A 14,135-nucleotide genomic window follows, 5' to 3' on the forward strand; every position below is an offset into this window, starting at 1 on the left:
GTAGTGTACTACTGAGTCTGTCAGGAATTCTAACAATGGTCCCAAGTGTAGAAGTTGGTTTCCCCAAATAAAAGGGTCCAGCCATGAATATTTATGTAGCAAGAATAAAAGCAGCTAATTAGAAAGATATTGATGGGCTAACATAGAATATAACAGCTGGATAAAAAAGTATTTGACCCCTACTTTTATGGTGTGAGGAAACAGGGGAAGCTGGACATTTATTGGACTATTACTACTTTGCATGGATTTTTTTATATTAAATATAGCAGGTATAATTAGTTACTAACACCCCTGTGCCCCGCCCCTCCCTCCATCTTCCTTACCTGGTTGCGCAGCAGGGATTGTAGTGGCTCGTGGACGGTCAGGGGCTGTGCACATTATAACAATAGGCGGTACAGTCCCTGCACCGCACGGAGGAGGTGTAATGTGCAATGTTTTAACTTAAAGACCCCACATTACACCTCCTCCTCCATGCGGTGCAGGGGCCGTACAGCCTATTGCTATAAAGCACAGCCCCTGACCGTCCGTGGCCGCCATGCCTTTCAAATGTTTTGGGGGGGGGGGGACGAGCCGCCCCCTCTGTTCCGACACCCATGGTAATACATAATATTTATTGTGCAATAAGGATTGTTTTATACATCGATGTTAATTTTATTGTGCCAGATACAGTTTTTAGTTTATTTACAGTGTACAGCATCTCTCTTCGAGAGCTGAGCAGCCTTTAAATCTGTACTTCTATGTTAAAATAAATTGGATTAGTAACTTGCTAACTAAGGGGCCCATCAATCATTAAATATTTGCAGCTTAATCCCTGAAAACACCTGTATTCGGGAGGTAACCACACATTTTTAGTATTTGCCGAATGTCTCAGAGGGACCGCAGTAGATATCCCCGATACCTGCTGCGATCCATCTATTCCTGCCTACAGTCGCAACCCCCTATAGGCTACACTTAGCAAACTTGCCTGTGATTCACTGCTTGCACGACTTCATTTAGTGTTATAGGCTAACTCTCCTATCAACACAATGTATTGTCTGGTAGATTAATAACATCTTAATCTTCATATATAGGGAGCGTTTCAATTTATTGTTATGTGTATAGCCCCGGGATTTTGGTCCTGGAGCTATTCAATTCTCTGCAATTCTTAAGCTGACTAAAGGATTTCTTCTCACGCCCTCCTGAGGGTTCAAGTAGAAATCCGACTAAAGTGTCGGCCGTGAGGCTGTTTTCCAGCTTAGCGGAGTGCTAACAGCCTCGCGGCATTAGTAAGAGAATTCTGGTTCTGGTGAATAGTGCCGGGACCAACATCCCGGCACTATTCACATTGCAGTGAATTGAATCGCCTCCATTGAGCACATTCACTCATTTACTATCCTGTGTGTGTGTTTTACACAGACAAAACATAAGCTAGTATGTGACCTTAGACTGAATATGATGACTAAGCTGGTCTATATACAGGCTACATTCAAATTATGCATACAAGAACGTAACTAGGTATTTGAGGGCCCCATAGCAAAAGTTTGTAAGGGTCCCTATTTACCACTCAATGGGGAAAAATACGTATAACCCATGTAACTTTGACAACGAAGATGGACCCCCCTCAGCCCTGGGCCCCATAGCAGTTACACCCATGCATTGGAGGGACTGTATATTTTTGTAATCTCAGAGTCCCACTGTTATAAATTCTATAAACAGACAAACACCATACTCTTATACCGTCTTCTTGCCGCCAACGACGGTATCAAATATTCAGATTTTGCCGCCTCGCTGGTGATTTGGGTATTATGATTGCAGAGCCTTGTTCTTGTTTTGCAATGCAATTCACTGTTTTGTGTTCATACTGTTCCTGTTTATATTTGTTGTAAGATGCTGCTTACCACCTGCGGCACCATATAAATAAAGGATAATGAGAGATAGAGATAGATAGAGATATACAGTGGTGTTTGAAAGATTGTGAACCTTCAGAATTTTCTATATTTCTGCTGAAATTTGGCCTAAAACTACCTCAGATTTTCACACAAGTCCTAAAAGCAGATAGAGAACCAAATCAAACTAATGCAACAAAAAAATTAGATGTGCTAATTTTTTTCTTTTTTTCTAAGGAAATTGAACCAATATCACATATCTATGAATGGCAAAAGTATGTGAAACTTGGCTTAGCAGATATTTTAAAAGCAAAATTAGAGTCAGGTATTTTCAATTTATGGGATGACAATCAGGTGTCAGTGGACAACCTGTCTTTTTAAAAGAACCAAGGATCTATCAAAGTCTGATGTTCACAACACGTTTGTGGAAGTGTATCATGCCATGAACAAAGGAGATTTCTGAGGACCTCAGAGGAAGAGTTGTTACTACTCATCAAGCTGGAAAAGGTTACAAAACCATCTCTAAAGAGTTTGGACTCCACCAATCAACAGTCATTCAGATTGTGTACAAATGGAGGAAATTGCTCTCCCCAGGAGTGGTCGACCAACAAAGATCATGCCAATAGTAAGGCATCAAATAGTTTGTAAGGTTACAAAGGAACCCAAGGTAACCTCTAAGCAACAGAAGGTCTTTCTCACAGTAACTAATGTTAATGTTAATGAGTCCACCATCAGGAGGACACTGAACAACAATGGTGTGCATGGCATCATTGCAAGGAGAAAGCCGCTGCTCTCCAAAATGAACATTGTTGCCCGACTGTAGCTTGCTAAAGATCACCTGGACAAGCCAGAAGACTATTGGAACAATGGCCTTCATTCAGAGCCGTTCGTTAACAGCAGTACGCTCGTTGCGTTCCGATGTTGACTAACCGCGCATGCGTCGGTGTTACACTGCGCATGTGCGTACGGCAGATTGCGAGTTTTTTTTGTCTCATTCGTAAAATAGCGTACAGGAAGTGACATGTCAAATGTGATTGACAGAACAGGGCGTTTTTGGGTGTTGACGGGGGTGGAGATGGAAAAACGCAGGCGTGGCGAGGCGTTTTTGGGGCGTACATACATTATCAGATGCGAACATCAAATGTGTTCGTACCAACTCATACGTCACTGGATGATCCTCTTTCCCTTCAAAATGCTCGCACAGCTTAGGGTCTGGATTACTCGACCACATTGGCGATGGCCTTCTCCTCCGTCCCGGCACTCCACGATGTAGCATCGATTAATCACAGCTTGTCAGAAAATCAATTAGTGTTGGATTGAAAACCGGCTTGGTATGTGTTTTGAAATCAGTTTTTTGGGTTAGCACAAAACCGTACGCAGGTGGAAATCATAGCTGCTAATGTCAGGATTACACAATCAATTTGCGTACATTTGTGGGGGTTTATTTTGTGCTCAATTTTTGGTTTTTGGCCTATTGTAACAATAATGTCATCATGTTTGTGTTTTTTTGGCCATTTTGCTTTAGCCTGGTGAATTTGCTTCCTTATGTAAATTTTCAAACGTTCCTTAAAGAGCCCTTTTTTTTTTTCATGTAAAATGTTGTTGTTGCACGTTGTTGCCTTGTGGGCCAGGATTAAATGTAACCCATTTTTACAATAATGTCAGAATACAAAGTAGTACATTTTTGGAAAATTTTTTGCTATAAAAAAACAATTTCATGCACATATTTTACACAAACATTTTTTGCAGTGTTCATTCCAAAATATTTAATAATTGTGCAAACATAAAAGTTTTTGGAAACGTAAAGCTAAAAATTAAGAAAGGAGAGGGAAGTTTTGGCCAGAAAGGAATATGAGGCAAGCACAGAAGGAGTGTAGGAAAAGTAGCCAGTGCTGTCAATGTTTTTTCCCCCGTTTGGCTGGGGGAGGGAGGGCGCCAGACCGGGTCCGGGATGTCATCGGGCTGGCCTGTCCAGAGGCAGATGTTGGGGCCTCTGGACTAGGCACAGGGCTAGGCACATTTGGAGGATTGGCTGATGTTGTGCCAGAGGTGGAGGATCCTGATGTTCCGGCAAGAAGGGAGGTCGGCTCCACCATGTGCTGGCGAACGAGCTGCTCCAGGGCATTGGCGAAGCGGATGTTGGCCCTGGTATTTTCCGCCAGGGCCTGACCAATGGTCACGTTGGCCGCAGCATTTTGCTCCAGGGCCTCAGCCACCCGTAGCAGACTGGCGTCCATCCTCTGCAGAATCTCCGTATGGAAATCCGATTTAAAATTGAGTTCTGTGAGGAGGGACACTGCCTGCGAGGGGGATTGCCCTGGACTGGCTTCTGCAGGGTCCTCAGCCGGATGTACTGGTTCTTCCCCTGCAGAGCCAGCAGAAATTCTGCGGCCAAGGCTACCCTCTGGAGCAGACTCATCCGCCTGTGTCTCTGTTGGAAAAATTAGAAAAAGACTCACATTAGAATCTACATATTGGCCCAATAACATTTCAGAGTTGGTGACATCACAATATTTACCTTGGACAACATGAGGAGCCACAAAGGCTGGCATGTCCGTATCCATGTTGGACACGCCAAACACCTCCACAGCCTGCACACACCCCTGTGCCAGCTCTTCAAAATCATTCAACTCCAATGACACAGGGGTGGGACCCCCACCTGTCCCCCTTGCATGCCTAGCCCTGTCAGCCATTTTTTGTTTCAGGCGATATTTGAAGTCTTGCCATCTGTTGGTGAAAAAGTAGCCATTATTAATGCATTCTTTCCCCCAGTTTTTGTGGGTGGTCAAGTTTTAACTTACCGCGGTTTGACATCCCGGGCTAGACGGACAAAATCACCCACCCAATTGACTGCAACGGCTACCTCCTCCAACATTCTCCACTTCTGGCTTGCACTCATATTCCTGTCTGCCTGTGGCAGGATGTCCACACACTTCTGAACCAAAACCTCCATCTCCTTTTTTGTGAATTGTGGCTGCCTTTTCTTTTTGCCAGCTTTGGCCGGAATACTGGGCCCAGCAGCCTCTTCCATGTCATTCTCCTCACCTATTTTTTTAAATGTTGAGAATTGTAAACTTCACAACTTGCACTATATTATGTTTCAAATTAATCATTGTTTACAAATGCCAGAAATACTTACTGCCAGATTGTTGCCCATTGTTTCCCTGGTCTGTAGCCATGTCTTAGCTCAAAACAAGAAATACACCAGAATTTTTGGTTTGGCTCGTGATGTATTTATACATGCGTCCTTATTTTTCGGCCGCATCATTGATTGTGCGTTTCTATGATCCCTCCTTAATTTGTGCGGGAAACTAAACACTATTTATGGCTTGGGGCGTCTCGAGTCGAGGTGGCGTTTTTGGATTGTTGGAGGTTACGTTGGTCGGAGTTGATTGTTGGCGGGTTTTGGAGTTGGCGTTGGTGGGAGTAGTTTTTGTTTGCTATATTTGCTTTTTGTTTTTCCGTTCATTTTTTCTGTTGGTTTTCTTTTTGGCGTTTCTTTATTTGGTAAGTTTTTGGCAGTCTAACTTTTGTTCAGTTTGTGTCTCCTTCTTTTTCTGATTTTTCTAATGTTTTTTTTGCGTAATTTCATCTTTGTTAGTTTTTTTTTTGGCTCTGCCCCAAAGACCTTTTGATCCGGAATCTTATATATTATCTCTTGGTAAGTTAATTTTTTCACTTGGTTAGTAAATGTTCATGTTTGTCTTTACGCAACTTTGTTTGACCTTACACTTGTAACCTTTGTTTTTCTTAGTCAGAAATGTTTCTAAAATGTTGTGTTTTTCAAGCTGCGTATTTTTTAACTTGTATTTGCGAACTAATTTGCGCATTTTTATCTGTTTCTATTGTGACTTGTATTTGCGAACTAATTAGCAAATTTTTATCTGTTTCTATTGTGACTTGTATTTGCGAACTAATTAGCGCATTTTTAAATGCTTATTCATACCCGTTAAATTGTTTGTGTTTTCCCTTTAGTATTTGTTGCTTACATTTGGCCCCAATTTGACGTAGTGTGCGCAATGTCGTTTTGCTCTTTGGGCAAATGTGTGTTTATCCCCTTTTATGTTTTGTCTTGCACAAAATTTTGAAACAGAAATGCCCAGCATAAACTGATGTATTTTTATATTGTGATTATTTACAGTTTGCACGTATCATGACAATACCCCGGCATGTAAGCATCAATGGATGGTATCATCAAGCTAAGTTAAATTCTTTTTTTGGGGGGGGTTAAAAAGCCTTACATTCAAATCTTGCCATTTCAGGTTGATCTGGGTTGGATTGTTCTGGCCATGCTCCCGGAAGCCGACCAACCTCAATCTCGTCCCAGACGTAGGCATCGTAGGCGTGCAAGGCCCCAGATATTTCAAACATGTGTCACCCTTTTTGGAATGCCCAATGATGAGGTTTTAAGACGCTACCGTCTTCCTCCCAAAATCATCATAGACACTCTCTCATTAATAGAGAGTGATCTTGAGCGGCAAATTGACAGTCCTACAGCAATACCACCACTTACGCAATTTATGGCGGTGTTACATTTCTGTGCCTCAGGATCATTTCAAACAACGGTGGGAATAGTGGTGGGCATCTCACAATCCTCCTTTTCCCGGATCCTGAGGGCAGTGATGGAGGCACTTTTCAAGCACCTCCATCATTTTATTCAAATGCCTTTGGATATGGGTGCCTTTAGTGTGGCCAAGGCCAATTTTTACCAAATAGCTGGCTTCCCACACATCATAGGGGTTGGGGATGGTACTCACATACCACTTCAGCCTCCAGCACAGCTGGAGGCCATATTTCACAACCGGAAACACTATCACTCCCTGAATGTAATGGTGGTATGTGATGCCTCCCTCCAGATCCTGTCCCTGAATGCAAAATTACCAGGAAGTGCACATGACTCATTCGTCATCCGGCAATCAGGGATATGGCACAAATTAAACAACCTACAAGCTGGTGATGCGTGGCTTCTGGGTAAGTGGAGACCTTTAGTACATAACAGTGTTAAGCTTGATACACAGTGATCCTGATGTTGTCTATTCTTTTTCACAGGAGACAGTGGCTACCCTTGCACGCCCTGGCTGCTCACTCCTTATTTGGCTCCCACACCAGGGCAACAAAGTGAGTTTAATGCCGCACTTACAGCCACCAGGCAAGTGGTGGAGTGCTGTATCGGCCTTTTAAAAGGCCGATTCAGATGCCTCCACCGCTCTGGTGGTGAGCTCATGTATTTGCCGGATATGGTTTCGAAAATTGTGGTCCTGTGTGGGATATTTCACAACATCGCCATAAGGAGTGGTGTCCCAATGCAGCCAGAGGATGCCTTACATGAGGATGGTCGGAGGTCAGTATGTGGGGGGGCCATAGGCGATGATGTGGTGGCCAGATATTTTAGGTAATTATTGTCAAAAAAACTGTGTTTATACCCAATGTGGTACGGTTTGTTTGATGACATCTAATTAATTGTTTTTTTTTCCTACATCTTCTGTTTGTTTGCATAATCTTTGGCACTCCAACGATGACTACTTCCTGCTACCCTTAAAAAACCTTCATGTGGAAACTTTGGGAATATATTATGGAACCCATATTGCAACGCCACATTTGTGGAATCATGTTGGCATGGTCCTTCATCAACCAGTTCTTGATTTATTGTGTGTTTTTTTATAGTTTTTGGTATGTGTTGTATTTATGATTATCACTGTGTGTTTTGTTTGCGAGTGACCACTTTGTTTTTTTAGTTATGTTGTGAATAAATGTCTTGAGAGTGTAATTTTGTTCCTTTTTTTGCACGTTACAAGCAAGTGTAACCAGGTTCACACACGTTACATTTGCCTAAGGGGTAATCCAGTAATGACGCAAGTTGAGCTAAAATGTAATATGTTTTCTGGGTCCAAACCAACACCCAAAGGAATCCTGTACAATCAGTTGGCTTCGTAATATCTGCCTAAGCAGTTTGCCCCCCAAATAGGAACCTGTAAAATGTAGTAATATCTAATTTTGACAACACCAAAAAAGGGAAATGAGATTGTTACTGTTAGGTGTTTCTTGTGCCTGTTTTCCTTAAAAATACAACACACAATCTTAGTGACAATAATTGCAAATCCTTGCTGGAAGAGTCTACTTATGTCAGTGTAAACAATCTCTGATTTTGAAACAAGGAATGAGACAGAACGTTAAGTTGAAAATATGAATTTAGTTACATTTTGAAAAACAAAAACAAAAAACTAGTTCCTAAGGAGGACCGACATATGGTCAAGGACCACCAGCAGACCGATGATGTGTTCCCGCATACGGCCCACACAGCCGGCTAATTCAGCCCTACGCCTCTGTTCCTCTGTGGGTTAGAAAAGTGTGGGGATTAATACATCAATAATGAAACCACATTAAAAAACAAGCCAAAACAAGCAAACCAAAAATGAAAATATTGAGGCACAAAGCATAATTACACCGATAAAACCCAGCCCCCAAAATGGTCTAGCCCAAAAATACAAGTCCAAAAAACAGATTCCGACAGGTGTGATATGTGTATGGTGAAATCAGCAGTAACAGGTAAAGACAACCCGAAAATTCCCCAAAAAACCAAAATAAAAAACATACCGTTCGAAAAAACGGCAGCTCCAGAAGCCACTCCCTCGTCCTCCTCGGAGGTGCCTCCATTCCCCAAAGATCTTGGCGGGGTGATTTCTGATTCCGGGGAGGGGGTAGTTCGAAGAGGGGTGGTTGAAGGAGAGGGGGAATTGGGATGGAGGGGAAGGAGCCCCGAAATATCCGCCACAGGGTCTTGGCAGGCTGGGGAGGAGGGGGAAATAGGGGAATTTGGGGTTGTGGAGGGTTGGCTTGGGGTTGGGGAGAGTGGGCGAGAGCACCGTCTTGGGTGACGATGACGCTGTAGTCTTCGCTGTGCCCCTAAAAGATGTGAAACAAATTGTGGTTAGTTTCAACCTAAATCCGCGAAAAACACTATTTTATGACAACACAAATCGGAAAACATGGCCATGCAGATATGAGTTCAATGAATAAATACGACATACATGAAAACATGGCCATGCAGATATGAGTACAATGAATAAATAGGACATACATGAAAACATGGCCATGCAGATATGAGTACAATGAATAAATAGGAAATACATGAAAACATGCACACGCAGTTAGGGCCACAAAGATAAACATGAAAACCACAGTCCCTAAAACTTACTTGCGAAAGCATGCCAGCAAGCGGGGCGTCCGCATTTGCAGCATTTGCGTGAGCCGAAGGAGCGCAGGCGGCCACGTACCTCCGCATATGCAGAACGCTTCTCTCGATTTGTGATGGGTGGAGGCTGGCTGGTGATCCGCCTATCCATCACCTCGGTTGGCACCAGCAGCTCGCGCCTGGTGAATGCCGCGGCTCTCATGATGGCAATGGTGTATTTGTTCGAAAATAATTTTGATTGGATAATGTATTTGGGTAATTAACAGGACCAATTCTATTGGTTAGTGTATGAGTCATGTGTTCGACAGGGCCAGAAATCTCTTGAGAGTTATGATAGGCTTGATGCAGTGACATGCGTAAGCAAATTTAAATAAAGAAATGAACCCCGGGAAATATGCGTGGATAAAAACAAATAAAACAATTGTTTAATTGTGGCTAACATGTATTTTGACAAATAAAAGCGAATGTTTAAGCCGTACGTATTCTGCGGGTAAACACAAACACGGACAAGATTAAAGTTTATTGCATTGTGTTAAAAAAAAACAAAAAAACAATTAAGCTAATTGATATATTGATTGGCATGATACGATTGAGGGAGGTAGGCAGAATAAACGAGCAGTTAATCGAAATCTGACAGTCCCACTTCCGGTTTGTACTTGTGCGTGCGTTCCCTTCAAGCCATTTCATGGATGTACGCTCGCTATTTGGCACGCTCGTTAGTTAGAGGAGGGGTCGGTTGAGTTTGGGGAGGATGTTTGTCTGCGTTCGAAAATACGAGCGAGTGCTTGAATTTACATTTTTTTACGTACGCCGAACGTACGAACGGCCACTTGCGTACGGCTCTGAATGAGGGCCAATGTTTTGTGGGCAGATGAGTCCAAAATAAAGCTTTTTGGTTTAAATGAGAAGTGTTATGTTTGGAGAAAGGAGAACACTGCATTCCAGCATAAAAACCTTATACCATCTGTGAAACACGGTGGTGGTGGTATCATGGTTTTTTGCCTGTTTTGCTGCATCTGGCCCAGGATAACTAGACATCATTGATGGGACAATACATCCTGAATTATACCAGAATATTCTGAAGGAAAATGTCAGGACATCTGTCCATGAGCTGCATCTCAAGAGAACGTGGGTCATACAGCAAGACAACGACCCAAAGCACACAAGTCATTCAACCAAAGAATGGTTAAAGAAGACTACATTTTAAGTTTTAGAATGGCCAAGTCAAAGTCCTGACCTTATTCCAATTGAAATGTTGTGGAAGGACCTGAAGCAAGCAGTTCATGGGAGGAAACCCACCAACATAACAGAGTTGAAGCTGTTTTGTATGGAGGAATGGGGTAAAATTCCTCCAGTGGCAGCTCCTTACCTGTCTGGCAGGGGGGTCTGCAGTGCACATCTTCCTTCTCCTCCTTCGCCATGTCACCGAGAGGCAGGAATTAAATGTGGCGGTCACGACATGTGTGGCCTAAATCAGGGGGCATGGCTTAAGCCCTGACCTGCTGTTAGGCTAGCAGACTGGCTGGCTTTTAGGGGCCCATTAGCTGAAACCCCTATGAGTCAGATAGGCTGTTGTTATTGCAGGGGAGTGCCTTCCCATAGGAATCCCTCTCTCTGCTATTGCAGTGCGTACTGGCAGTCCCAGGGGAAGAAAACACCTCCCCCTGGGACTGCCTGTCTTGCTGTGATCAGCAGGGTAGTGCTACCAATGAGAAGTCACTACCACCTTCTAGCCTAGGCAGTGCCTGCAGGTTGTGGATTTTACTGGGGGGGTTGCAGTCCCGCAGCCCCTATGTAAAATCTGCCACTGTTCAGGACTAATCAACAACTACTGGAAACTTTTCGAAGCAGTTATTACTGCACAAGGGGGTCATACCAGAAACTGAAAGCAAAGAGTCACATACTTTTGCCACTGATATTGGATAATATTCCTCAGTAAAAAAATTAGCACGACTAATTTTTTTTGTCTCATTTGTTTGATTTGGTACTCTTTATCTACTATTGGGACTTGTGTGAAAATCTGAGGTAGTTTTAGCCAAATTTCAGCAGAAATATAGAAAATTCTGAAGGGTTCACAAACTTTCAAGCCCCACTGTGTGTATGTGTGTGCGTGTGTGTGTGTGTGTGTGTGTATATATATATATATATATATAATATTCTTCATTATATTAGAGATGAGCGGGTCCAGTTCTCTGAGTACCGGACCCACCCAAACTTCCAGATCCGAGGGTTTTCCCACATGACTCAGATCCGAAAACAAGGCAAAACGCATCATCCTCCGGCTGACGGATTCTCACGGGTTTTGGATTATATAAAGGTCCCCGGGATCTGCGCCATTTTTACTCTGGCGGTAGAGAGAGGATAGCAGACGTAGTCAGTCACTCACTGTCAGTCACTCAGTGTGTGTCCAGTCGGGGTCTTGGTCTCAAGGCTGCTGCTGTGTTGTCCATAAAGGGGCTTAGGCTGCAGTATATAAAGGGGGGCTTCATTCAGTGGGTGCTGTGGCTGCTGTGCCACTTGTCCTGTCATTTAACTGTGGCTGCTGCTGTGTTTTTGTCCTGTCCATCAGGCTAGGACTGCAGTCCATAAAGGGGTGCTGTGTTGTCCGGGGGGGGGTGCTCTGTCAATTAGGGGTGCTCTTCCCCAGTGTAAAAAAATAAATAAAGTTACTTTTTTGTGTGTGTGTGCGTTAGCAACTTAGCTGTGCTATTATTGTACGGTGACACTGCCGCCGTTGATCATCCACATATTTGTGACTCTGCAGGTGGTCTGTCCGCACTTGGCAGGGGTGCTTTGTTGTCCATATAAAAGGGGTGCTGTCTGTGTTGTTCATCATGGGGCTGCTGCCTCATTAAGGTGTGCTCTTCCCCAGTGTCCAAAAAAATAAGTGCTTTTTTCTTTATGTTTGTGCGTTAGCAACTTAGCTGCGCTATTATTGTTTGGTGACACTGCCGGCCAGACCGCAGTTTATCATCCACGTATTGTGACACTATAAGTGGTAGCGCAGTGTATTATTCTTATTCATAAATAATGAATATTGTGATACTATAAGTCATAACGCAGTGTGTTATTCTTATTCATAAGTAATTAATCTTGTGACACTGTCAGTGGTAGCGCAGTCTAATATTCAACTTTTCATTTCTTTCCTCAATTGTGAATAAATGATTAGTCTACACGCTGACTACAAGACCACAACAAGGTGCTAAATAACATGCGTTATATATAAAACATAATGACTTCACTGTAAGTGGCAGCGCAGTGTGTTATTCTTATTCATAAATAATGTTGTGACACTGTAAGTGGCAATGCAGTGTGTTATTCTTTTCTTATTCATAAAAAATCTTGTGACACTGTAAGTCATTGATACCACAGTGAAATATTTAAAATTGGTACAAATTGAGGTGGGTGCTGTACCCCACTTCATTCGTGTTTGTTGATATGGAGAATGATCAGTTGAGACTTGAAAGGAGAGCAGGAACCACATACTAGTGCTGTAGCTGCTGCCAGTGCCACCAGTCATGATGATACTAGTTCACCTACATCATCTACTAAAGCCGATGCCCAAGGGCATACAGGGCTTAAGTCAGGGCATCTAAAATCAAGAACCAATCATTTACAGCAGTAAAGAAGAAAACATCAAAGGGAAAGTTAGCTGCAGAAAGACATAAAATTGGCAATATGCCAGTTTCACCACATGAAGTGGCAAAGAAAGGCTAAGGCCTTGGCCTTTATTTATGACTGGTGGTTCTTCCTCTTATGATGTAAGCACAAGTGAACACCAGGATATTTGTGTAGCTTAAAAATAAATACAAGGTAACCTTTGTATATATCAGGCACAAAGTGAACACAATTAAAATATGGTTAATTAACAGCTGTAATGCAGCTCCCATTTAAAGTGCTGGGAACACTTATATACAGAACAAGAGAGCGTTTATAGAATAAAACAAATTTTGTTTAATATAACATGAAAAAAAATCACTATTAAATAATAAAACAAGAAAAGAAATAGAAACAATGGCCCTCATTCAGAGCCGGACGCTCTGAGCAGAGCACTCGCTCTGAATGAGGGCCGTCCTCCATAAAAATGGAGCGTCCTCCTGGACGCTCGTATAGCTGTGGGTCACCACCCACAGCTCATATGAGCGTGCAGGATGATGGTCGCGATGGTCTTGACCATCGCGACCATCGCCAGTGCGACCAGAAGCCTGTGGTCGGGGTTTTCGACCACAAGCCCTGGAGTGATTTTGGCTCTATCAGAGCCAAAATCACTCCCACTGACATGACTAGTGATGTCAGTGGGGCCGGCTTCTGACGGTAGGCGTTCCCTTGGCACGCCCACCAAAGGGGGCGTGCTGTCAATCAACATCGACAGCACGCCCCCTTTGATCAGACACAACGAGCGAAGGAAAGTCCTTCGCTCGTCGCGTCTGGCGCATGCGCACAACGGAGCTCCCTCCATCGTGCGCATGCACAGTGCACACCATCGACCCACTTGCAAGTGGACAGCCGCTTGCGAGTGGGTCTGAATGAGGCCCAATGTCTATAGACAATAAATTCACTGATCGGTCTCAAGTTTCCGGCATAGAATTGACACTTAGATAGTGAGATGTTCCATTAAGTATTATATTGTGGCAAAAATGCCAAATAGTTCACGTGCTCACTCTCCAAGGACTTAATCTCACCACCAATGTTTATCACAAAAAAGCTGCGGTGGGAGAATGGCCTCTGTGTGTCTGCTCACAGCATGAGCTGAGTCTCCCTCCACATTATATTAGGCCATGGATGTGTTTCTTCCAGGACCGCTGCTACATTGTATTCAGGCGGGGACAATTTGTCAACATCCGGGGAGTGTAATACACAGAGACCATTCTCCCACTGCAGCTTTTTTAAACATTAGTGGTGAGATCAAGTCCTTGGAGAGTGAGCACGTGAACTGTTTGGCATATTTGTTTTATTCTATATGGGCTCCCCTGTTCTGTATTTTACTATTTGTGTAGCTCACGCTAATAAGGATGTTGATGATGATGATGTTGATGATGAGGTTGTTGATGATGAGGATGGTGTTTGTGTAAATTAGA

This window comes from Taudactylus pleione, unplaced genomic scaffold, assembly GCF_031769625.1.
Source record: "Taudactylus pleione unplaced genomic scaffold, aTauple2 ptg000054l, whole genome shotgun sequence".
In the NCBI taxonomy this organism is placed as follows: domain Eukaryota; kingdom Metazoa; phylum Chordata; class Amphibia; order Anura; family Myobatrachidae; genus Taudactylus; species Taudactylus pleione.